Genomic DNA, 25,630 nt, shown 5'->3' with positions numbered 1-25,630 from the left:
TTTGTCACAGTGCCATCACTTCAGGGTTCCTAAGGAAGCCAGCAAGCACCAGGCTTAAAACAAACCCAAAAAAAGCAACTTCTACCTTGAGCAGCACGGTGTAGGATTCCTACCAAAGAACACTGTGGAGTCTAAAAGCACTAACTGGATCCTCAAAAATAACACTTCAAACTTCCTGAATCTATCCCTGAAAAATCCACCCATTCTTGGATGGGAGAATCTCCAAACTCCTGCCCATGAGAGGTGGGGAGGATAAACTGCAGAAATAATCACATAAAAGAATAGACAAGAACTTACTTTCTCTAGCGCAGCAGCTGCTTCTGCCATCAGTGGTGGTGGGAGATACATGTTCCAATTTTAATCCTTTAATTACCAGCAAAATCCCAAAACTTTAAAATCAAGTTATGGCTGGTAAGTAGAGGCACAGTTTCAGTTTCTTAGCTTTTAAGTCCTTTAATAGAATGTATTCTACTTCAGTTCTCAAGTCCCTAAAAACATACCCACATAATAGCAATCTTCAACAGAATAATTTATCAACAACAGTTTAAGAGGTTTATTTATGTATGCATATGCTTTCTTTGCAAAGATTTTAGAACCAAAATGTTCTTTTTCTTAGTATTAGCCAATACTTTACTAAGTTTATTTCACTAATAACTTGTAGATATCTCTGATTAAAAAAACAGCATCAAACAAGAACAAAAAGTCTGTGAAAATTTTCATCACAAATCTTTTTTTTTTCTGATTGTGTTTCTTGGTCCAGTAAAAGTTTTTGCATTGGCTAACTGAGCATAATTCCTGTCTTCATTTTCATACTTTGGTTTTCTACTTGTCATGTGATTCCCATTTTCTGAAATATGATTAATGAGTGAAAAGTATTGCTTTCATACTACATCATACATCATTTTAACCACAAAAATATGAAAATATCGCTGACCAAGATCTCAGACAGACTCTACAGCTAATCAGACTCTCCCTGCCCTGGAGGTGGGCCCAAACCAAAATCTCAGCTTCAGACAATATGAGACTTTTGTAAATTTGCAACGCAGAGTTAAATACCAGCATTTAAACTCACTTCTAATTATAACAGCCTGGACTTATAATGCAAATATACTGTATATCCTGAATCTACATTGTGTGAGTCAATGGCAAAAGTCCCACTGACTCCCACAAGATCCAACATCATCTTCAGAATTAAATCAACAAAAATAGTTACACATTTGTGCTTATTTTCATTTAAGTGAAAACCTGAAAATCCTTTCTAAGTATCCTTGCAAAGTAAAAGATTTTTAATATATAATCAATCCTATAGTTCTTAATCCCAAAATAGTAGCAACGTTAAAAACCTGCAGCTTCCTTTTACAGCAATAGCATTTTCCTTCTACATTTCAATTTCTGTATGAGGCTTGTTTCACTTCTTCTGAGCTCTAGAAGATGCCTTGGCATTTGCTATCACAAACAAGTCCCATAACAAGCTGGACAGGTAGGAACATTCTTAAAGCTATGTAGTCATCCCCACTCTAATTTGGTTAGTCTGCTGTAGATTGACATGTAAGGAAAGTAGAAAGTCTTCTGAGCTCAGGGAAAGCCTCAGATACACTTAGTTTTAACTCTCAGTGCCCACATTTGCTTCAATCCATATCCCAATGTCTGGGCCATGAGTCCATCATACCACTGAATTCCCATTCTCTTTCCTGCCTTCTCAGTCTTTACAGTATCCCCCAAAGAAGTGGATTTCACCCATCCTTTTAAGAAGCCCACAGTGTATATGGAAAATATACATAATTTTCCAGTATTGCAATGTCTCAGCACACAAGCCAAGAAATGTACGTCTTGAAGCCTTAAAGGATTAAAACTGTTTTGACAGTTACTGTAAATACAAAGGAATTCCACAAAATTTATAACCACAGTGCAATTTAACTAGCCTTCTGTTAGGATCATGTTCCCCCCTTTCAGTTCACACTGTGTGATCCTTTTAAGAGGGATAACTCAGTTGCAAAAATAGTGTAGGGAAGTCAAGATTGTTCACAAAGCAAGTGAGAGCATGGCATTAATAACTGTCTGTAATGCATCTTCAGTGTCTCCTAAATGCAGATGTGCCTTCTCAGACTTCCAAAGGTATGGGCTTTGTAAAGTGACTAAACTGAGTGGGAAGAAGAGGTCTAGAACCATGAGCACTGACTTCGTAGACGACTGCTGGAAACTGGGTTGTAGGGTTTGTAAAATATCAATGGAAAGATTTTGTACTTGAGGCTTGAAAGTCTTCATGAAATTCCATTAGCTTTGCTAATAATTATCACATCCTGGATGTTGAGGTTACGGAGAATATATTTGACCTAAAATTCCTATGTGTGAATTCTGTAAGAAACTGCAAAAGAGAAAGTTGTGCCCTCAACCAGCACATGGGAACTAGGTTGAATTGAGCAGAAAATAACAATATAGTCTATCAGAGCTTTACAGCCTAGAGTGGGGAAATACCCTCTTCCAACTGTAAAGATGGAACATCTCCTGGTGCCGTGGTTTAAAATTTGGCTCCTGTAAACCCACCAAGTGTCCAATGTTACACCAATAACCATGTTGGAAGAGGTCAAAACCAAAGACACTGTGAGAGAAGAATGAGACTTAGTGTTGAAACCAAATTAGTGGCTGGTTTTCCATGGGGAAAATCCATTTTGGCATGTGCTATTGTAATAGGCAGTCATGTCAACAGCAAATTTATGGCAAATTTTAAAGACATCTAACATACTTGCCAAGTATTGAAGCACAGGGGTTTGCAGCTAAACTCAAGATATAATTTTTTTTGGCAAAAACAATTGGAAAAATTTCTCAGTAATTCTAACAGTTTTTTTCAGCATTTTCTGATTAGCCTTTTTTAACCCTTTACAGTTGAATATTGTTCTAATTTCAACAATAGCCTAAATTTTTTTCACAGGTATTTGAGGAAGGGAAAAACCAGGAGGTTTTCTTACATAATCCATATTTTTCATATTCTATATATATTAAAAAAAAAAAATCTAAAAATATGTGGGCACAGTAATGAGATTAAAAGAAAATACAGTAAAGATTCAGTCATTTACACATCTCAGTTAATAGCAAGATTATCACTTAGGGGCTTAGTTCATCCCAGCTCAGATGTTAATGCCTAACCAGAAGTATAGCAATGGTCCTAAATTATTTTATTTAGGATTACTCAATCTTTAGCAATTTTAGAAATTTTCTTTAAAAGACAAAATATTTAGAAAGTATAATTAAGTTTAGGAAATTTGGTTTCATTGGTACTTTTAAGCAGTGATTTTAGCAAAGGTAAAATCCATCTTAATTAATACAGGCTGGGAATATTCCACTCCTTCCAGGCATATCACAGAACAGGAAAAAAAAACCACACACACACACAAACTAAAACCAGCAAAACAAGCAAACAAAATTAACCCAAAACACAACAAAACACATCAGCCACTACATCAAATTGCTGAAATTGAAAGGAAAAAGGGAAACATTGCAGAATCAGGAAGTTGAAAGCAAAGTTTTACATTTGCCTCCGTGTGCTACATCTAATAATATAGCTTTTCTTTTTAGATCATTCTAAAGTCAATATCAACTCAGGCAGGATAGAATTGCTTTTAAAACTTTGCATACTGTTAATTTAATTTTAAAAACACTAGGAAATAACTTCTAATTCAGCTTTAATGGCTAGACTAGACAACTTTTAGGGGTTTTTGTTCCAACCATGTCAATCAATAATTTTTCCAGGATGTTGTGGATTGCTCTCTTGAAATCAGCAGACGTTTTCACCATAGGCAGAGGTTCCTGTGTGGCATTTTCATGGCATGGTTTTGTGAATGGCTCTAATACGACATTTTTGTGGGGAACACACAAGAAAATTCTTATTAGCATGTGAAAGGGACATTTCACAATTGCTTGAAGAAGTTCATTCAAGTGCTCCAAAAGACACCATTTGGCCAACCTTTGGTGTGTATTCCCACTGCAAAACTGCTGGAAAGGCACAAGCACCTCAAGGCAGAATAAGCCTTTGACAAGATCCCTGCAAGAGGATGAAATGGCATTTTACTTTCCTTGGTTGTCTTTCTAGGCACCTAAATTTGTGGTGGAGAAAGAGCAATGAGTTTGAGGCATAAATATTAGCCCTCTGTCTTCTTCCTCTTGGGATATCAAAGCTGCACAAAATCCCTGGGTCTAAATTCTCCTTTCATGCAACTTTTTAAACTAGTCTAATGTACGAGTGAAAACCTGTTGTTCTGCATCATGTGGGTTACACCCAACTGGGGTAAATGGGAGGTAATTTACCCCCCAGCCTTGCCTTCCCTCTCTTCTGTCTTTTTCCCAGGCTCTGCTCGTAGCTCCCATTGAGCTCCCCTGGCCCAGAGCTGCCTTGTTGTTTCCATCTGTGATTTTGTGCAGCAGCTCTGGAGGCGTGGAGGTTATCCAAAGGTTGTCTGTGGGTGCAGGTTATGTGATCACTTCTTTACAATTGTAGGCCCTTTAGAAGAGGGGGAATTATCTGAAAGCTGAGTCATTTGCAATGTTTGATCCACACCCTGGTGAAGTCAAGGACCTCTGGTTTCCTATCTGACAGCTGCAGCTCTCCAAAATACTTTTATCCGCTTCTCTGTTAGTTCAGTTTAGTTCGTGCCAATGCTGCATCTTTGATGCACGCTAGTGACTGTCTCCAGGTCGGAAAACACGGGATTTGGGAATTAAAGCCATGACTGTACAAGGGATATGAGCATAGGAAAAAAAAGTGGTCCCTGGTCCACCTGCTTCCTTGGTTCTTTTTCAGAGCCAATGAAGTACTCCACTAGCCAGGGCAGCAGCAGAGCAGGAGGCAGCCCCTTGGTGCAGCCCTGCACCCTAGGGCAAGCTGCCAGTAAAAGGAGTCTCAAAACCTATACTGAGCTCTTTGGCATCTGCCAAGGACTCAGTGAGCAACCAGGTCAGAATCTGAGAAGCAGAAGCCTTCCTCAAGTGGCCTAATTTAGCTTCTGGCTACTTTAAAAGTCACAGGAGGGGGAGTTTCCCTCTCAAAGGGAAGCACTGCAGATATCATTACTAAACAACCTCCAAAATAATGTTGTTTCTCCTTTCTTGTGAGGGCCAGCTCCGATGCCTGGTTGAGTTCTCTTCCCTTCAGCTTAGATTTCTAAAGAAAAGAAGGCAAGCCTCTTTGAACCAAGAAGGTAAGGATCTACATGGCTGTCATTTAATCAGTATGACTGGAAAGAGACATTCTAGCTGTAGTTTAGATGCATAAATAAATAGAGAGAGAAAGGGAGAAAGAACAACCATGTTGGTTGTTCTGCCTGTACTTAGACTCATCCTTGACAAGTGTCTCCACCAGCCTAGGGATGGGGGTTCTTCATGCAGGGCTGCTGTGGGATCCCACGAAGAGCTTTCTCACACAGACTTGTGTGGCACTTGTCAGCCATCTGACAATCTGTTTGGAAAGGAGAGCTCTCCCTCCTTCCATCCCTCCCTCCCTGTCTCTCTCCCTCTGCCTTCTCACCCCAAGGACCTCCTGCTGCGCTGGAGCAACCCATCACTGGTCACCTCCATGCATTGTCTGAAGGCCCCTCGCCATCTGGACCACCTAGGAGAAAATGTTTTCTTAAGGAGGGGAAGATTAAGGAACTGGGATTTACACCTCTGTCCCCAAGGTAATTACCAGATGGCAAATGGCTTGTTTTCACTTGATGAATCAGAGGGACTGAATCAGGCCTACCGAAGTGGCTTGGATTTCATTTCCAGCCAATCCTTTTGCTTTAGGCTGAAGAGGTTTTTTCTCACCCTTTAGATAATGATTTTAAGGTAAAGCTAACATTAAAGCCAAAGCCTGCCATTAGGGGGGTGGATTTCAGTGTACTGGGACTTCAGCCATACCATTTCTCACAGCATCTTAACCCTGTGCTTGCCACTGCTGGGTCTTGCCAAGAGCTTATGGCAAGAGTTTATTCACCTGAGTAAGCAAAAGAAAATAAAGCCATGTCTCCCAGGGCTTCAGAAAGAGACTATAAACTTGAGGACTGTCAGCAGCCTTTTGCTTCAAACATTCTACTCTGGTAACAAAGATGAAATTAAAGCCGTGGCCTTTTGAGGAATTAAATCTTACCTTTTATTTTTTTCTTTTTCAAAAACAGCTATAGAAATAAGCAGTATTTGAACTGAGCATTAACAATACAAAAAGTACAAACATATGCAATGGAAATTTATAGTCTGCATTTTGCTTTGTTTTGTTTCCTTCAAAAAATAGAGAGCAAGAAATTTAAACAAATCTAAAGTGAATGCTCTATTTAAGATCTTCTTGTAAATATATGCTCCCACTCCTGAATTGAAGTAATATGACATTTAAATGTCATCTTCAAAACACTAAAGCCAACTAAACTACAAATATAATATCTTACTTGGCATTCATAATGTTCCTAAATCTTCCGGTGACTTTCTATATATTAGCTGGAATAAAAAGCAGTAATTTCTTTGTTTGGATTTTTTTTATTTCTGTTCAACGTGTTTTCTGAAATTAACAATAAATGCAGGCAATCAGCAAACAGAAGGCCAAGTAGGGACCCTTTTTAGTTTCACTTTGCAGAGTTTCCTCATGAATTTGCTGTAGCAATTGTCCTAGCCATTTACTCAATTTTCCTATGGCCTTTCTTCATTCACTGTCCTGCCTCATAACTATGGAAAAAATGGATTATATTATGTGGTTTTTCCTTTACTCTGGTTTACAGTGCTCATTTTCTCTCTTTGATGGATTTTATTTCTATCAACAGTTTAGATGTTTCTGTTTCAATTTCAAGATTTCAGACTGCCTTCTTCCATGTGCTGGAAGGTTCCTGTTATTCTATCTTCTCCACAGAAGTTCATGAGTGGAAATACTGCCTTTTCTTTTACACCCATTTCTAAGCACAGCTCTGCCTATGGAATTACATTTTTAATCAACGGTAGTCTCTAAATCCAAAGACTAATTGAGAAAGACCATTCTAATTAAGAAAGACTTTTTCAGTACTTTTATTTTCATTGTATGGTCCAACACCCCACAGCTGTTTGTAGCAGAATAGAAGGCATGGAAAAGACTTTAACAAGAAAATGGCTTAACAGTGGTATGGGATCCAGACAGCATCCACCAATCCACACATGTCTTTTGCTTGTGAAAATTTAGGGTTAGGTGGACAGGCAAAAGGACCCAACACATCTAACCCTAAACCAGGCAAGACTAGGAGGACAAAATTATTATTCCTTGTAAAGGGGGGCTCCCTGCTGGGGGAGGCAGAGGCACCCATCTATTGACTGACCAGTCGTGAAAGAAATTCCTGAGCTGTCAGAGAGTAAGACAAAGCCATGCAAGATAAGTAGAATCAAAGTTGAGAAAGAAATATCTGGGCTTGTAACAGGAAAAAAAAATAAAGTACTGAGAAAAGAGCAAATAAATGATGAATAAATTATGCCTGGATAACAGCAACCCAAAAATCTAGTATCAGGGCTCAGCAGAGCACAATACATTTCTCCCGCCTCTCTGAGAATAACATGAATCAGCCTCTAGAGATGATAACTGGACTGGAAAGTTGAACTGAGCACCTACCATTTAGGTGACCAGATGTACTTTAGATTTATCTAACCCCCTATGCAAATGCACTGGAAATTGTAGTTCTATCTTGCTTCTTTTTTAAGCTGTGACTTTTTACACTTGCCAGTCAGATGCTGGATTGATGTAAATCAGATAACTCCTATTCCATTTACCTCCTCAGGAGACCAATGTAAAAGGGTATGACAGTGGTAGTCTAATCTTAACCATCACAAAACAAGTGGGCAGCACAATATTAATTATGCTGATCTGTTAGTAAAACTCAGATTATATTCTGTTATTGATAGAGTTCTGATTTAGGTACAAGTTTGATTATACCAGACTGCTCATAGCATGTGGGAATCTCCTGGCAACAGAAATTGTTCCAGGTTTGTTTAACAAAAAATGTGGTATTCGACCTAGTTTCATTTAGTACCATGTAATACTGGCTGAGGAAGTCAAAAAAGAGCCTAGCCCATGCTCCACCGATTGCAACTGTCTGCTTCTTAGGCATCAAAAGCTACATCTAGACAAATTAAAACAATGCACAAGGGCTGTTCTCTGGCATTACATGCAGTAGCATAACACAGTTTGTATCCATATGGCTACAGTGTCCCACCAACCCCCCCCCCAAAAATAATAAAAAAAAGAGATTAATTAATCTAAATTTCCTATTACGAACAGTGCCTGACCTGTTCCTGAACCACATCAGGGTTCTGTCTGGGAGAATATTAGCTTGCATGGGCCAACACCATACCAACAAGCATGCCAAAAAATACACAATATAGGCTATTGAAGGACAGTCCTCATCCTAGTCCCAGCCTTGTTTAGTTTAGTTACTAGTATAGACACAGACAAAGTAGCCAGAATATAAGGCAATTATTTTCCCTAAACTCAAAAGCTGAAAAATTCAACTCAGCCTTTGTTTGTAGACCACGTTATTTACAGGACCTTTAATAACCCCTAGCAACAGACACTAGGAAGACTGGCTGAAACTTCGAAGTAACAGGAGCAGCATGGACGGGCAGGGGGAAAGTAGGCAATGATGGAGCGTGTCTGGTCCCACCTGTCAAGAGTTGCCCAGCCCTGAAGTCAGTGCTCTCCATAGCATGAGCTCTAGGCAGGCATAGCAGGCTTGTCAGCCTCTGAAGAGCAACCCTGGGGCTCCTCAGGCCCCACACAAAAGTGATTTTTCTTTTTTTTTCCCACTCTATCCTTGTGAAACTAACATGTCCCCACATATGCAACAATACTGTGTGGCCTCGGCTATGAAGGATGCTGCACAGCTGCATCTCATGATGTCTAACATGCCAAACTGAATGATGTTAATGGGACACTCAAAATCTAAATGTACCACTGGGACAGCACCACAGACAGTAGAAAGTTCCTCTGTTAGGCAGAAAAGATATGGTGAGACCAGATATTTGACAGCAGTCAGGACTAGAAAACATCATGACAGTACAGACAATAATAATGTAAAGGACACACAAGTCCTTCCTTTGTTTCCATGGTTTAGGAAGAAGCGTGGGTTGATTATGTCTAATATAGGTTTAATTGTTCCTATGCCTTTTAGGAAAACCTGCTGTTATACATAAATAGTTTATTGAGATATAAAAATTAACTGCCCCAACCCCACTAGACCAGGGAAGGAGACTGTGGCAGAAACTGGGGCCCTGAAGGCTGTATCTTCATTTGGCAAAGGAAAATAGCAATATGCATTTTTGATTTGAAGAATGACCTCTAATGAATGTTATGTTTGCTAATAGACACTTTGGAGGCCTTCAAGGGAAGGGTCAGGGATTACTCTGCTATCCAAAACAAATAATCATAAACTAGATTTTTGAAAATAATGCTGATAATAACCAGAAGGGAGTAATTTATAAAGTTCTGCATACATGGCTTCTTCCTCCAGTTCAGAGGAAAGCTGAAATTCAGAACTTGAAGTTTCCCTTCTTGTTGCAATTCTCTCTGTCTACATTTGTGTCACAGTTGTCATTGGAAATCAAACCTTCACAAATTTGCTATCAGTGCCTTGCAACATTATTCATTGGATTTCATCTAATGTAGGCAATGGTTATTTTAGACTGATTTATAACATCTATTCTCCTTAATAACTTATGAGTCTAAAAGCCAAAGTGCACAGAAGGAAGGAAATCTCAAAACTGTTCCATTCCTACAGTATTTGTGTGGCTACACAGGCATGGCCCCACAGTGGTGCCACTTGACCCCTGCCACCAGATAACCACAGGGAGCAGCCTGTGCTTAATACTACTGTGTCAGGTGACATTAACAGGTGCTTGACTATGGGGTTTAGAGCAGAGGATGAGAGTTATCTTTTTTAGTCTGTTGTATAGCAGGCCATGTCCCCACCCTGTGAATTCCCTTTGACCCCCTGCAGTCTCCTTAAAAATTCCCACTGGTGTTTATTAGACCTCAACCTTCTTCATGAGACAGGTGAGCAGCTCTGTGAAAACACAGGAGGAGCTGAATGACATCTGCTTGATACCCTGGCAGTCTAGAGCTGAGTTGGGATGCTTGCATGAAACTTTCACAGCTGGATTTTATTTCTTCCAAATCTCTAAGGACACAGCTGGTCTTCACTGTTTATCTCCTTCATTTTGAAAAATAGCTTGGTCAGGTTTTGTCTCCTTATAAAGCACTAAATACAATTTTAAAAAAAGGTCCAGTCATATTCTAGCCTTTCATGTCTCAAATGGCACTTCAGTATATAGGTACCTTTGGACAAAGGTTCACCTCCATTAAATGGGAACAGGCTGCCTGGGACACTGAGGTGCTGCTGCTGCATCCTACAATCACTGGAGCTTTTTCAGATTGTGGTTATTAGCTTCCTGAGACAGAATAAATTGCCAAACACAGTAGTGAAAATAATTATAATTCCTATTGACCTTGATGCATATTCGCTGTTCATCACGAATCTAAAATAATCTTGTATTTCTGGACCAATATGTCACTCACATCCCTACCAACAGGGCTCAGTAGGAAAACAGCACTAATGAAGTCAGGAGCACAGGCCGTGTTTCAGGCAGGTAACACCACTGCCTCCAGCAATAAACACTTCATGACTGGGATGCAGAAGTCAAAGGTAAAGATGCATTTAAAGCTTTATTCCTGTAGCTATTACTTACAGAACCAGACCTGTCTGGACCAATAATATACCAAGTGTCTTTGGTAGATTTTGTCTTCTTGCTTCATTAGGAAACTTAGAATAGCTGGGGAGAAATTCACAAACGATTCAGTCCATGAAGAATCTAAGTATAATATGCTAAAAGCACTTTGTATACACAGGGAAAGCTGAATACAGCCCCAAAATACTGTTGTTTAAAATACAGTGCAGCTTATATACTAATAAACAATTTACAGTGCAGTTACCATGATTTTAGCTTTGGATATCTGAAACACCTTTTTTCAGATGGAACTGGATCATGTTCTGTATTGCCTGTTAATTTCTTTAAAGTATCTCAGCCTTTTTTGAAATACCGACCTGTCTGAATTCATATCAGATTCTCTTAGAGATTTGGTTAAAATTATTTGTACCACATACCAGTTATTATCAGTGTGTATACTGAAAATGCAGAGCAAGATAATGATGATAATGAATCTCAGGCAAGTTTTGTGTTTGCTGTTTCTTCTCCCCAGCTGGTTCACCCAGCTCTAAACCTTACAAATACATAATACCATTCCTTAGAGTAAACATACTGTAACTCGATTTTCTTCCCCCAAGCAAGCAACCAGATGAATGGCCTTGGTGGATTATTCTGTAACAGAAACACTCATAAGAGGTCTGTGATAAGCAAGTGAATGGAAATGGAGAAATGCCCTGTTTAAAATCATCTAAACATTTTCTCTTAACATGAAACATTTGAAAATGTGTAGCTCAGTGTTTGATGAAACACAGGACCCTGTTGTCTGTAGCTCAGTTCTAGTCCCTTCTTTAAATGTAATCTTTTATCCAAGTCACATGTGTTTTCAATAACTTCACATGTGGATGCAGTTACACCAGAAAACTGATTCACAAGTACTTTAGAGGCTCCTCTATCTTTCAGACCCACCTAAAGTTTCTTTCCATTTTTTTAAATATTTTTTTAGAAAGCATTTGAAGGGAAATAATCAGTTTTGCCTGCTTACAACACAACTGCCCTGGTCTGAATCATAAGTACAGCATTGTTCAAAGGAACAGCTGGTACCAACTCCAGAAGTTTAAGCACTCTCCTCCAAACAAAAAACTCTGTTGTGTCTGTTAGTCATCATCTCCCACAGGTATTGATTCAAGGCTACAGTTCTGCCTATTCCTGCCATGGCTAAAAAGATTTGTTACAATGTTTTCGGAAAGGAGCATTTTCATGCACAAGCAAACATACAACTATTTCTTTCTTGTCTGCTAATCTCCATGATTATTGTACCTTCTTGAAACATTTTTAACCACACAAAGGGCAATCACACTTTAATGACAACAATAGAGCACTAAAAAAGTTGTTTCTGCAGAAAAGCACATACAAAGATAGTTTTGCCCTCAGGCACTGCAACTATATAAACAGACAATTTTGCTATAAATCTGGATCAATTCTGCCAGCTTTTTCTATCAGGAAACACAATTTTAAGGATAGGATCTCTTTGAAATATATTCTCAGGAACTGGACTCCTATTGTGCCTTACTTTCAAAGCAAGCTTAACACAGGTCACCTTCTCATTTCCAGGAGCGTAGTTTTACTGCTCCTTCTAAGCTATGCCAGAGGTGGGAGCTCTAAAAAGCACTTTAACCACTTTGGGAGCTGTATTTACATGGTGTTTTCAAGAAACTTCTGCTAACAAGCCAATGGTAAACTCTGAATTTGACAGTTTTCTAGGACATCTCCTTACCAGTCAGTTTTCAAAGAGTTTGTGTTCAGTTATAGTACTTATTGCCTTCATTTATATCAGAGCCCATTTTGTCCTGGAATAGGCAGGTATTCAAAAACAGAAGTTTGCTTATAAATCCCTTCACAGCCTGTGGACTGGTGGTGTGAGCCTAGATACCAAAGTAATGTAACTCCTTCAGTTTAGGCAGGAACCTCTAGCACTGTGGAGAAATCAAGCAGGACATGAGGATTTAGATGTCATGTTTACATGGCCTGGGTTTGGTGTGACGAGAGTATTTAAACTGCAACTGAGAATCAGAAGCTGAAAGATTTTGAGTTCCAGCCACCTTACTACAATCAGGGGTATTTCCTAGAGAAAGTGGAAGGAGTTATTGTTGGTAGGTACAGGAAAGTTGAGGTTGCCCAAATTTTTTCAGTCAGAGAGCTTTATTTGCAGATTATGTCTGGACTTGAAAAAAATATATTCTTAGATCTTTGCCTGGCCTTTCTACCATAAAATAACTGGCAAATATATACCAAGATGTTTCAAATATGTGTTTATCACACGTCAGTCTCAGGATCATCCAGACCTTTTCGCCTCAGTAAGAACACTCCTTCATTCCCACAAGATCCAATGCTGAGTGAAGGGCTGTCTCTCACACTGTGGCTTGAGATTTACTGCCTGGCTGTGCCTCTGGGCAGCTCTAGGAATGGCAGCAGGACACCACATCATTCCACACAACACCAGGGCACAGATGGGTGAATATCAGCCCTGACCACTGCATTTTTCTGACTCTTCTGTAGCCTGTGTAAGGCCCAAGTGTGGTCTCAAAAATGATCAGTGTGGTACAGACAGAGGGGTGAAGTGTGTCTGTCCTTTCAGGAGACTATGTTTTCAAAGTCCACATCATCCTCTCTGACCTCTCCTGAGTGACTCATGCCAGAAGCTGAGGTTCATCACAGCTAAAGTTGTATCAACAATATGCATGGTGACTCATTAAAGATAGAATATGGGTTCAGAATTTGAAAGTCTGAGCATTGTTATGATCCTGATCCATTGTTTCCTGATCTTGGCAGGATCCAGGAAAATGCCTAAATGCATGTATACATTTTATTAATGTAGAATCTGTGGGACAAAAATGTTGTGCAAGTTAAATGTTGTGCATGTATTGCATCAAGGGCAGGGTGTTTGTGCTTTGGAGGATCAGGCTTTACACAGCACAGCCTTGTCCCCAAAGCTACAGACATACCATACAGTACAAAACAGAAAGCACAGCATGATGGCAGGGTCAAGGTCAAAACCTGGGGATAAAGTCTCCAGAATAAAACCAAGAGACACAGAAATCATGCTCCTCACAGAGGGCTGACATCAAAGAGGGCTGTCAGCCCAAAATCTTTATCGGAAATGATCTTTGGTGTGTTAGATTTCTAATGAGACTTAGAGTGTTTATTCTGTTGTCCAAGGCTTTTTTCACATTGTTGAAAAATAATAAACCTTTACTATATAGATGTTACCTTAAAATATGCCTGCCTGACTTAGTCTAATGTAGCCTTTTGCTAAGTGCATTTATATGAAGAATTAATGGGGGAAAATTTTATAAAACTACAAAGTTAGTCAGAAGTCAACTGCAGTTTTCTCTCATACAGTTTTGTTGGACATTTCAGGCAGGTTTAAATATTTGATCAGATAATTTTCTCTTTAGAGGAGTAACAGTTATAGAAACTATCTGAATGTTCTTGTCTTTCATTGCATGTAACCTATCTTCCTGTTAGTCAAAGGCCCCACTCTGTTCAAATGTTAAGTTTCTACACGATTCCATTTATGACATAAAATTCAGAAGATATGAATTAAGTCTGCCTATTACAGTCAAGGAAAAATGAGCAAAATCTACATAACAGTAACCCTGAGGTCTATTAGAAAACAGCTTCTAGAACTTGTGCCTTAAAAATATCAGCATCAGACTATAAATTCATTTACCCTGAGTTTTAAAAGATTTATAACCACTGTGGCTATTTGGTGGAGCAAATCTACACAATAAACTTCTTTACAGTCATATTCAACTTATCCAGTGCAAATCCAAAATACTTCAATTGAATCACAAATTTCATAGATGTGGATGGAGATATAAAATGTTAGGTTTTCAGTGCAAGTGCTGTGGTTTAAACTGAAATAACAAAACAAATCTGGTCTAGAGAACACAAGTCCCATGGAAATCTTTATGACAAATTTAAAAGGAGTATAGGTTACATGTCAAGTATAGGTTGATCAGAAATTGTATAAATGCTGAAGCAGTAGTAGTAAGCAGGATCTTGAGCTAATTTATCCCCCAGTGACTGCAAAAAAAGAAGGTACTGTACATGTTGAGGAACACAAAGTAGAAACTAAAATGAGAAATTTAGATAAAGCCAGTCTGCTCTCTTGGTTGAAATGCCTCTCGTTCTTCAGAGATGGGGAGATATTGACTTCATTACAGAGACTGAGCCTTTTCTCATTCCATGCTATTCAGCAGCCATGGTGGTATGAAAAGGGAAACTGCTGCCTTACAGTAAAAACAGCTTCACTGTCTCAGTGTTCTATTACTCTTCACACACTAGAAGCAATCAGTTGGTAGAACTTTCTGGCAAGGGATATCAGCTGCAAGAACAACTCATCCTCTGGGGAGAAAAATAAATAAATCTTATGTAAACCTTTATCAAGGGAAATACTTCCAAAAACAGGGGAGACTGTCAAAATGTGAGCATGTCTATTTGTAAAGGGAGGTCAGAAGTACAGAAAACTAGAAAAATATCGTGTGGTCTCACCAGTAATTTAGTTCTTATGGGGAAAGTTAGCTGAACTCTTCCTCTTCCCTTTGCAGCCTCAACCATGTCTGGTTCTCTGGTTTAAAATTCAGTTCAGTACCTCCCAGACAGGGAATATAATTTCCTCCCTTCTTTATAGATTTCTCTGGTTTACATTACCATTCAATAAATATATTACAAAATGTTATTTGCCTCTGTCCACAGCTCTTGAGTAGTTGCAGTGATCTAAAAGATATCACAAATTAAATTGCTGGATCTCACTCCAAACTCATCAGGGCATCATTGGGGAAGAGAAAAATCAAGCAACCTTATTGCATCTGGAGCTCAGTTTTGTACATTTCAGCAACACATATTCCATTGTGTTAATACCCTTCTTGAAAAGAATCAGTGGGAAAGAAACTGTCCAGTTAACTGCATGGACCAGTGCTGTTCTCCCAGCCAGCCTGGCAGTCAACACTGTGCTTGAGGGCTTTTAATGTACACAGATGTGGTTTTGATTTGGTGACCTTCATTTTTAGCAGGAACTTTTTCTGAAGTTGGTCCATGTAAATGACCGCAGTCTGGGATGAAATCTAAGAACTGCATGCATTACTTGTGTCCAAGATCAGTAGTGAATTTAAGCAAGGGTAGCTGGAGAAAAGGGATAGTCTCATATAGGAATGTATTTTGAAAGTTAAACATATTCTGCAGAAGCAAATAAAGAAAATCAATTTAGTATTTATTGTCAGCAGGTACTTAAGAGCAGCATTAATAATTAATTAACTGCACAAATACTCTGGAAGAAGCCCAGTCCTCTGACAGGCCTCCTCCCTGGAGATCTGCCCCCTAAGATAAGACAAAACCACTTAGTCATGACAACTAAGGTGTGGACCCCTTCCTGCTTCAGGATCCCATGTTATCTCCCTGCTAACTATTGGTCATCTTATCCCAGCCTCAGACCACTGGCCCCTTTTCCAATTCTCCCCTTCCCTACAGAAAACCCAGCTTTTGCCCATTTCAGGAGTAGAACATCACTGGCCCCCTCTGCTGAAGCCTGCATTAAAGAACTCCTGCAGAACACCACAGGGGCTCCCATCTCTTGTCTCCACGTGGCTGGGGTAACCCCTGAACGGAGCTGGCTGGGCAGATCTGAGCTGATCACACAGCAGAAATCACTTCCAAAAGAGCTGATCACCTGAAGCCTCAGGCCACACTCCTAAGGGTTACCCCTGGCTGGACACTGCCTGGAATTCTCTGGATGGCTGCTCCTTCTTGAGATGTCTATCTGGGATTGTTGCTGGCAGAGCTGGGGGTTGTACAGACCCCCAGACCCAGCCGCAGCAAAGGACTGTGCAACTGCTGAGCCAATTCTGAGATACTTCAGGCATCAAATCACCCCCTAAATTACATCCTAAAAAAACAACAAAAAAAAGGTGTCCACTGTAGCAACATTCCTTTGCTGCATTTGTGTTTCTATCACAGGGCAGATACTCTGGGCCAGGACCACGTGAGGCGTTCCTGGAATGCTCCTGACTGGGATGATGGTGGGTCTGAAAGCAGCACAAGCACTTCAGAGGGGAAACTTCCCAAGCAAGTGGTCAAAACTGCTGAAAATAAAGAGATATTGAAGTAGGGTCAGAAGCAAATCCACTGTTACAACCACCTGGGTCTCTTCAGGGGAGCTTAGGCATCCATTTGGACTCAGTCATTTCACCCAACTTTCCCATGATCTATCCCAAAGCTGGGATGAGAACGTGATATATGAAAATTGTTATTGGAGAGTGGCCTGAAATATTTCAAAACTAAGATTTTTTTTATTTGAATGGGATTTCTTGTGAGATCAATGCTGGTACACTCACCGACTTTATGAAAGAGTTGCCCAGTATTGTCAGTAAAAATACAAGCTGCATAAGTTAAAAGGAGGCCAGTAGTATTCTCTTATATTTGTTTATTTATAACAAATAAATGTGTGAGTCCATTTAAAACAATAGGCATTTCTCTTGTTCATCCTATTGTTCTAGTACAAATCTCCATCTGTATTCCTTGTTTCCTCATCAAGCACAAGCTTTGTCTCCTTGCTTTGAAAGTCCTCCAAAGCACTGTCTGTCCTGGCAGGAGTCATGAGTAATGATCCAAATCCATTACTGCAAGATCAACTAAAATCCAGGCTTTGCCCGTTGCAACAGCCCCATCCCATTTTCCCCAGGAAGCCCTTTAGTGCACCAGTACATTGAGATATTCAGAACCACTACCCCAGTGGTGCTATTTCTGTGCACGACATTAAAATAGCTCTGTGGCCACTTGGGCCATAAACTCCCTGTCTTGTATACTCTCCCACCCTGCCATTAACAAGCAGGGAAATTGTGCAATAAATATGTGCAGTGTAACCCCCAACCATCCCTCCAACATGCACCCAGCAGCCTTTAACCAGGTAAGCAGGTGTGCAGAGCTGTGGAACAGAGCTGCTATTAAAGCAGTGAGAGTTCTGTGCATCCTCTTAGACTTACCTAATGATTTGTGTCCCAAATCCCAGGCCAGATAATCTTCTTGATCCAGCTGTTGCAACTAATTTTTATCTGGAAAACCTGTGTGGAGGGCATTTGACAACCCAGCACAAATAAACTTGTTTAACTGAAATCTTAATGCACCATCAAAGTACATAGGATCTTAGACTTCTAGAACAATTCATGTTGGAAGGCACTTTAGCAGGTTTCTAGCCCAAATTCCTGCTCAAAGCAGGGATACTCATAAGACCAGACCAGGCTGCTCAGTGTTTTATCCAGTTTGGAGATGGCACAGCCTCTCTGGGAAACCTGCTCTCATTGTCTCTGACTGTCTTTATGCTGAAAGTATATTTTTCTTATTCAAGTCAGAACCTCAGCATTTGAACTTCAGTCTGTTTAATCAAAATATTTATAATTACTAATTTTTAAGTATTAGTATTACATAATGATGCAGGGCTTTTCACTCAGCTTTGCCCTCAAAACTTAAGGGGTAGATAAATCTGTCAGCCCATCCTGAAAGTCCACCAGCTGCTGCTTGTTTAATGTCTTGGGGAACAACTAATAGACATTCAGAGCTATTCTATAACCAGATATGATATCTTGCATTTAAATGTTCCTTACAGCAGAATAGATCCCCCACACACTTAAACATATATCAAATAACCCTGCATTAACCAGTGGTTATTTGTTTGTTTTTTTTGTTTCTTTGGTAAAGCTTTGGCAGCTGCTTAAGCACAAGCAGAAAATAAGGAAGACATAGTTCAGGATAAGACAGGGGAAGCGCTGCAGGAATGTGGCTTGTCCTTATGTGTTGGTATTTCACTAGGAAGAGTCATCATCAGCATTTCTGTCAGAAAATGTTGCCTGGAAAGAATCTCCTAATTCATTCCAGTACACCTAAATAGCACAGCTCAGCAACTTCAAGTGATGTTGCTAGAAACTCTTGGTTTCTCAGTGTGATTGGAAAGCAAAAAAATTTGCTTTTAGTTAATGAAATCTGTATATAGAGACCTCATAGAAAGTTCCTGTAATTCAAAAATCTCTTTATTCTATTTAAAGTTCTGTTCTATGACACATCACTAAACTAAATGACAAATCAAAATATAGTGAAGCACAGTCTACTTCTTGAATTGAGGTCTGACATGATGTCCTTTGCAATATGCCGCAGGACATCTTCATTGGCCAGGAGTGATGAAGAACTGCCCTGCATCATTTCAAAAGCAGTCCCACTCCCTGGACAAGGTCAGAGCTAAAATGTTCTAACCTGCTAATGACCCATCAGCAGTGAGGGTTGTTCTTTGCTCCAGAGGGTGTTCAAATTCTTGTCTTGCAAACAACTTTCCAGTGCTTGCTGAGTTATCTCAGCCTCTGCTAAAGGGAAAGAATAGGTACAGCAAATGGTAAACAAGCCCCAAGCTCTGTTTCACCTTCACATTATCTGGATGAGTTACAACAACAAAGATTGGTTTTCCCCCCCTAGGATTGTTCAATTCCACAGATTTTAGCTCATATTTTTTGGCAAGGTATTGAGCACTTTGACAAGAAACAATGTTCTACAACTCATCAGTACCTTTCTCTACCATCCCTAGACAGTGTGCTGGAAAGGGAAATCAGTGTAACAGATTTGGATGGGTTTTTCAGCTTTTATGGACAATTTATCACAATGGGGTAGAACAAGAAAAAGAAACATTGAACATCAACTTACATAAATAGCACAGAGAATCAGACTGGTGACAGGATGAGCAGAGAGGCCTCAATGATTGTGCTTTGACATTTCAGATTAATTTCTCTCCAAGGGAGGAAAAGATAATTTTGTCTTCAGAACAATTTGCAGCACTGACTAAATAATACAATAATGCCAGCACATTGCCAATGTCTTTCAGGAGTGAACCCATTTTCCCCACCAAACTCACATCACACTGACTGTGAGAGAATCTCCATAGTCCATGGCCAAAGGAATTTCTGGCCAACCTTCAGAAGTCTGGGCCATTGATTAAAGCAACAGAGTGGTGCAAAGGTCAGGTCTCCCCATGACTCTTTCGTGTGGGAGATGAGACCAACCCATGCTTATTCAAGACACTTTGACCCTCCTGCCACGACTGAAGTGGTATGAAATGTTCACAAAAATCTTTGCCAAAATTATCTACATTCCCAAAGAACAAAGATTCAAGTGGTATCTGCCAGAAACTCCATCTTACTCTCATAAATAGCAGCCATTTGTCTTTTTTCCCCCTCCTTGAACAAAGCACAACTGCAAACATAGACTTTTGTGCCCAGATGGAAAGTGTAAGTATAATAATAATAGTAAATGGATACACTATACTGAGCACAGAAGGAAAAGTGTTTCTTGCTGATAAGACTAGTGCACAATCCAGCAGTGACCTCCAGACAGTGATTTCAGGGAAGCTCCCTGCTGCACAGCACCCCAGACTTGTGATCCAGAAAAGAACCTGCAAAGAGCTGAACCCATTGGCAAGGAGACCATAAAATGCCAGTCACCTCTACAGGGACCTTTAGGGGTGATTCCAAATATTCGTCACAGAGCATTTAAATAGCAGATTTTAATTTTTAGTTCAAAATTTGGCAGTTCTTCCCTGTCTCCTCTAAGTGATTTTTTTCTTCTTCTCTGCTTGATACAGTTTAGTGTTTCACAAATAAAAGAGTTCTTTATTACCAAAGTTAAGTCATATATAATCAGGATCACAGAAGAGATTTCAGTAGGCAAAAAGCTAATTCTGCTAATGTCCCATGAATGAAATGTTATCTGTCAATTAAAGAAATAATTCCTCTTCTTTTTAGTGCCAGAGAGCAGAATTAATGCCACAGCCCAATTTCTATCATACAGTGTAATAACACAATTATGAAGCTGAGAAAATCCTAAAACTTATTTTGCTTGGCTTCCAGCCTGACAATTTTCAGAACTGTATGCAATGCATGGATTTGTTTCCCATTAAAAAATTATTTGTTAAGCTCTATTCATTCAAGATGCAGGAAGATGATAATGATAGTAATGATAATGGCTTATCGATTTAATCCGAATATCACTTGACCTTTCTGCTTGGCCTGCACTCACATTACAGTTTCCCTAAGCAGTTTCAACAGCCCATATTGAAACAGAGTTTTGCACCAGACAACAATAAATTACAGGCCTGTCAAGTCTCTCTTGCCAAGCACGGCACTCCCACACCCCCTCCTCCACAGCTGGGCTGTTCCCTTGGACATTTTCTGTGCAGCATCATACCAAGGTGCTCCAGTCTGTGCCCTGCAAATCCTCTTCATCTAGCACAAAGGAGATTCAGCTCCAAACTGGAACACCTGAAGATAAATGTCCCCATGTGGCTACACACACCCTAGGCATCTTTGGTCAGGAACAATCTAGGGCTGACTGTTGCCATCAGAAATGCCCTAGGAGATCCCACATGACCTTCAGGCACCACTGCAGAACAGCCTGAGACTCTCCTAATTTGTAGATCCATCCAAACACCTTGAGTATTTGAAAGTATCTCATGTGTTATAAAACCAAGCCTTGCCCTTCGCCTTGACTTAATCCCATGCAGAAACACGGAGGATCAGAGCTTTTCAGCTAGAGAAGGAATCCAAACAGCACCTGGCAATGCCCATTTTCCATGCAGCAAACTGTAAGATTCATTACACCTCACAGGACCATGTTCATACACATACACCACACATCAGAGAGAGAGAGAGAGAGAGAGAGGGACAGAGGAGAGAAAAGGAAGGGACTTATGCTGTAAGCTAGTCACATGCAGAGCTGGTTCAACATTTGGAACTCTTCAAGTCTGAAGTCTGTATGGCTCTGGAATGCTGCCTCACTCCCATGGAAAGATGGGGTCTTTTGGAAAACCAGAAATTAGACATAGATTCATCATATTGCTAAAATTGTGGGAATGTTGGAATATAAGGATTAGGACAGACCTGTTTCCCAGTATTATAAAAATATTAAAGACAGAATTCATAAACAGAAAAATCTGTTCAATGAAGTGCATAGAAAATGAGTAATAATAAATCAGCTTCTGTATTTGAGACAGCTCAAATATTTTTTCCAAAGTTTCTCAGTTTGTCTCCATTTTGGCTGCTGTGCTGCCCCATTGAGTGTGATTTGTGATTAAAGCTGCTTGTGGTACTTGTCTCCAGGCCAACGCTTCTGGTGTGACCATTTATAGTACAGCTTATTTTCATTGACACATGGATCCCAACACTGGCCTAAACCAAACAGCAAAGACATTAACTGGGGGAGCAGGGTGGGTCTAGGCCATGTTGGGAATTCAGGGCATGTTGGGATGAGGACAGAAGCAGGACCTGTGAGGCAAACCTGGGCTGGCACAGCTCTGAAATGGCTGGACAGGGCCATAGGTATGGGAATGGGGTCCATGGTTGGGCAGGGAAGGCAGGGCTGTTGCAGAGGTGGAGACCAGCACCCTCCAGCATTGATGTAGGATCAATCCCTATCTGGACTCAGTTCAACTGCCAACACACAGGAATCTCACTAGCAGTTCTTTTTTTTGTCTCTTCTGCTTTGCATTTATTTGGCCTAATTAATATTCAATCTGAGGAGTTCTCTTTTCACTTAGAAAAAATGAAGCAGAAATCAGAGAACAGAGGGCTTTTCTTATGTATTCAATGATGAATCTTCTAATGTGCAAGTCCTGGTATCTCAGGTGAGAGATGGCTCATCTATCAGTAGTTAATTGAGGGGGTAAAGTACCAGCACTTCTGGGTCCATTGCTAGATGCTGAATGGACACAGACCACAAACCATTTTTTTTTTAATTAAGAATTCACTGTCCAAGCATAGGCATAGGAGAATCTGGGAATTTGTCTTCTATTCCCAGCTCTGACGCACCATGGTGGGATTGAGCTGCTGTTCCTAAGTTTTCCATCAAATCAACTCACCTCATCTTCACCTCCACATGTTCATAGGCTAAAGAGACAAGCAAAACTTTGGTCAGATTTGGGCATCAGGTAACATTAGCCCTATCTAAACACTAGTCTGGATGTTTTAGTCCTTGCCTGATGCTGGGCCAGCAGCATGGCTGCTCTCTGGATCCATGGCACTGACCCAAGGAGGCTTGCTGTCCTGACTCTTTGGATAACACAAGAAAGTGGTCCCAGTGCTCCCTTCTTCCCTCCTGCATCCCATCATCCTGGATCAGGAAGGCAGAGTTTTCAGTTTTCTCGAGCAGTAGGAAGACCTGATCCCCAGAACCCCAGCTCCTGGTAAACCATCAGCCATCTCTGGCACCAGCAGCAGGGCCACCTCCCTCCACTGCAGAAAGCTCAGCTCGGTGCTACGTATGGCTGGATGCTGGGAAAGGGTCCAAACCTTCAGGGTGGTATTTGAGCACATTGAACACTTTCTGCCTCTGAAATCCCTTCATTTTCTCCCTCCACACCTTCCAAATTTTGCAGCTAATGAGGCTGGGACTCTACACACAATAGCCTTAGTCCCACACTCTCTCAATTATTATTTTTCAACCTACACATTGCATAGGACTCTGTGAAAGAAATAATATACAACTGGGTATAATCTTTTTCTGTTAACTATCCCTATCCCAAGATGGATTAGCTCTCCTTTATTATTGGTCCTTTGTCAGACAGCCCAGCGAATGATGGCTGTATTACTGAGTTTAAATAATTATGTATGTCTATCCTAATAAGAGAAAACATGATTTGTATTTTGTAACAGATGATCTTGTGGACTCCAAGCCTTCTATGTCATTGCAGTTGACCATAATTCTCAAACTGACTACTTTTATTATAAATTTAAATTAATAAAATCTCATAAAGTTCTGAGCTTTCACTCTGCCACATGCATTTTACAGCTCTTGTTTACCTGTAAGTCACATTTCCATGGGCTAATCATGAGAATATCCTCCTAATCAAAGTACATGTTGTTATTCGAGGTAACAAAGCATTGCAATGTCAAACAAAACTTTGTCAGTGCAAACATACTTCCTAGGAGAATTCCTCCTGCATCATCCAAAGGCTGGCAATATTAGCTCTGGTACTTCCTACACATTTAAGAGGTTGGCTCTCTCAAAGAGGAGATTTGACTGTCCTTACTCTGCTAAAATATGGAAAATGCCTCTGGCAATGTCTGAGTTGGAAGATTAGTACTTTTAAAATTATTTAATGACTATGGTTTAATCCATGGAAATTTCTGGAGAAATAGGCAGTGCATGTATAATGCTTAACTGATTTAAGCACACAGACTTAAACATTTGGGTTGAGCCAACTGCTTTTAGCCTCACCATTTTCAGGGGAAAAGTAGTAGATGTGTGGATGTGAAAACTGGGACACTTTCAGAACTTTGGAGTTCTGAGTAAAGTCCTGAACTATTGTTGAATTTCATTTCTCTTTGGTACCTTGTAATTGCGTGATTGCAAAGGTTTACAGTAACCAACATATTCTAGAATAATACAGGACTATAAAACTGCTTTATTTTCCTGCCAATTATGTGGTGAGAAATATATGGCTGACATGTCTTGCCACATAGGGGGAAAAAATCATTTCCCAATTATCTTTGTATATTTTTGGCTAAGAAGTTTTCTCATGAGTCACAAATCATTTTCTCATGGCACCAGTAGCCTTATTACATATGCAACTAATTTCATTCTGTAATCTAAAGCAGCAACAAAATGAAAATTTCTGATATCTCTCCTGGCATTCAATTATGAGAAGCTGCAAGGAGTTTTCTTTGTCTGTGAATAGCAGTAGGTAAAAAGGATCTCAAAACCAGGAATACCATTGTGCTTTTGGTTGACAATAAGGGATATAATGAACAGCATATACAATGGTCCTGGCCTCAGCACATCAGTCACCATTGACTATTTTCTGTCAGAGCTTCAAAACAATGCCAGCTCAAAAACCATTTTCAAAGAACTCTTCTTTTACTTATTTATCACATGGAATTAATATTGGCCTCACCCTGTTCTCAGTAAGATCAAGAGAAAGTTCTAAATTGATTTCAGCAAAGGAGAAATTAAAGATTTCTTTTTCATTTGGTGACCCTTGAAAAAGAGACAATCCTAGTAACCACATTAAATAAAAGCCAACATAACTACTTGGTAATCAACAACATGATAAATATATTTCATTTTGATGAGCATTAGAAAATCTAAACAGAATGATTCTTGCTTGCTTGCTTGCTTCCTTTGAGTTTGTCTATCTCCTCCAAGAAGCGATCTTGATGTTCTCTGTGAGATATCATCCACTGAGAAAAGAGTGACGTTTATCAGTGGATATACAGTTTTAGAAATAAAACCACTTGACAATGGAGCTTGTGTTGCTAACTGGCTATTTTAATGTTGAAGTCTTTGTCATGAGAGTGTCTTGAGTTACTGCTCTTTCTGTGGTCTGATTGTTCTAAATCTTTCCTGCCATAAGGAGATGTCTGATGCAGGCTAGATTATTTTTCAAAAAACAGCCAAACCCCTAGCCATGACAAAAGCACTTCACGGTGACAAACCAGTCACAAGTATGTTGAAGTTAGTATACTAAACCTTCAAAGATCTAGAGTTTTGAGACAAAGGCAAATTACCCTAGAATCTTGGAAAACCTCTCACTGGAGTCTGCAAATGAAAAAGCAGCATGACTTTTTCACCATGCAACTTGCTCCAAAGACTTAATTCATGACATGAACCTAAGTAGGAATAACTCATCTCAAGCCTTCCAAGTCTTTAAACATCTCAATACACTCTTCTTTCAGCAGAATCCTTTGAATGAATCAGTGATAAATATTTTCAGCTCTACTTCTGAGATGCCACAGAAGGCTAGAAATTTAGTCCCTCAGATATTATGTCCAAGGTGGAGGGTAGGCCCCAGGAAAGTGAGAGAGAGCCCTGCCTTGTCAAATTACGCTACATTGCACAGAAGGCCACAACCTCAGCTTTCACCCCA

Source organism: Pseudopodoces humilis, chromosome 1 (assembly GCF_049639895.1).
Source record: "Pseudopodoces humilis isolate 2021_Gansu_Grassland_sample_001 chromosome 1, ASM4963989v1, whole genome shotgun sequence".
NCBI lineage: Eukaryota > Metazoa > Chordata > Aves > Passeriformes > Paridae > Pseudopodoces > Pseudopodoces humilis.
Note: the sequence above shows the minus strand (reverse complement) of the source record.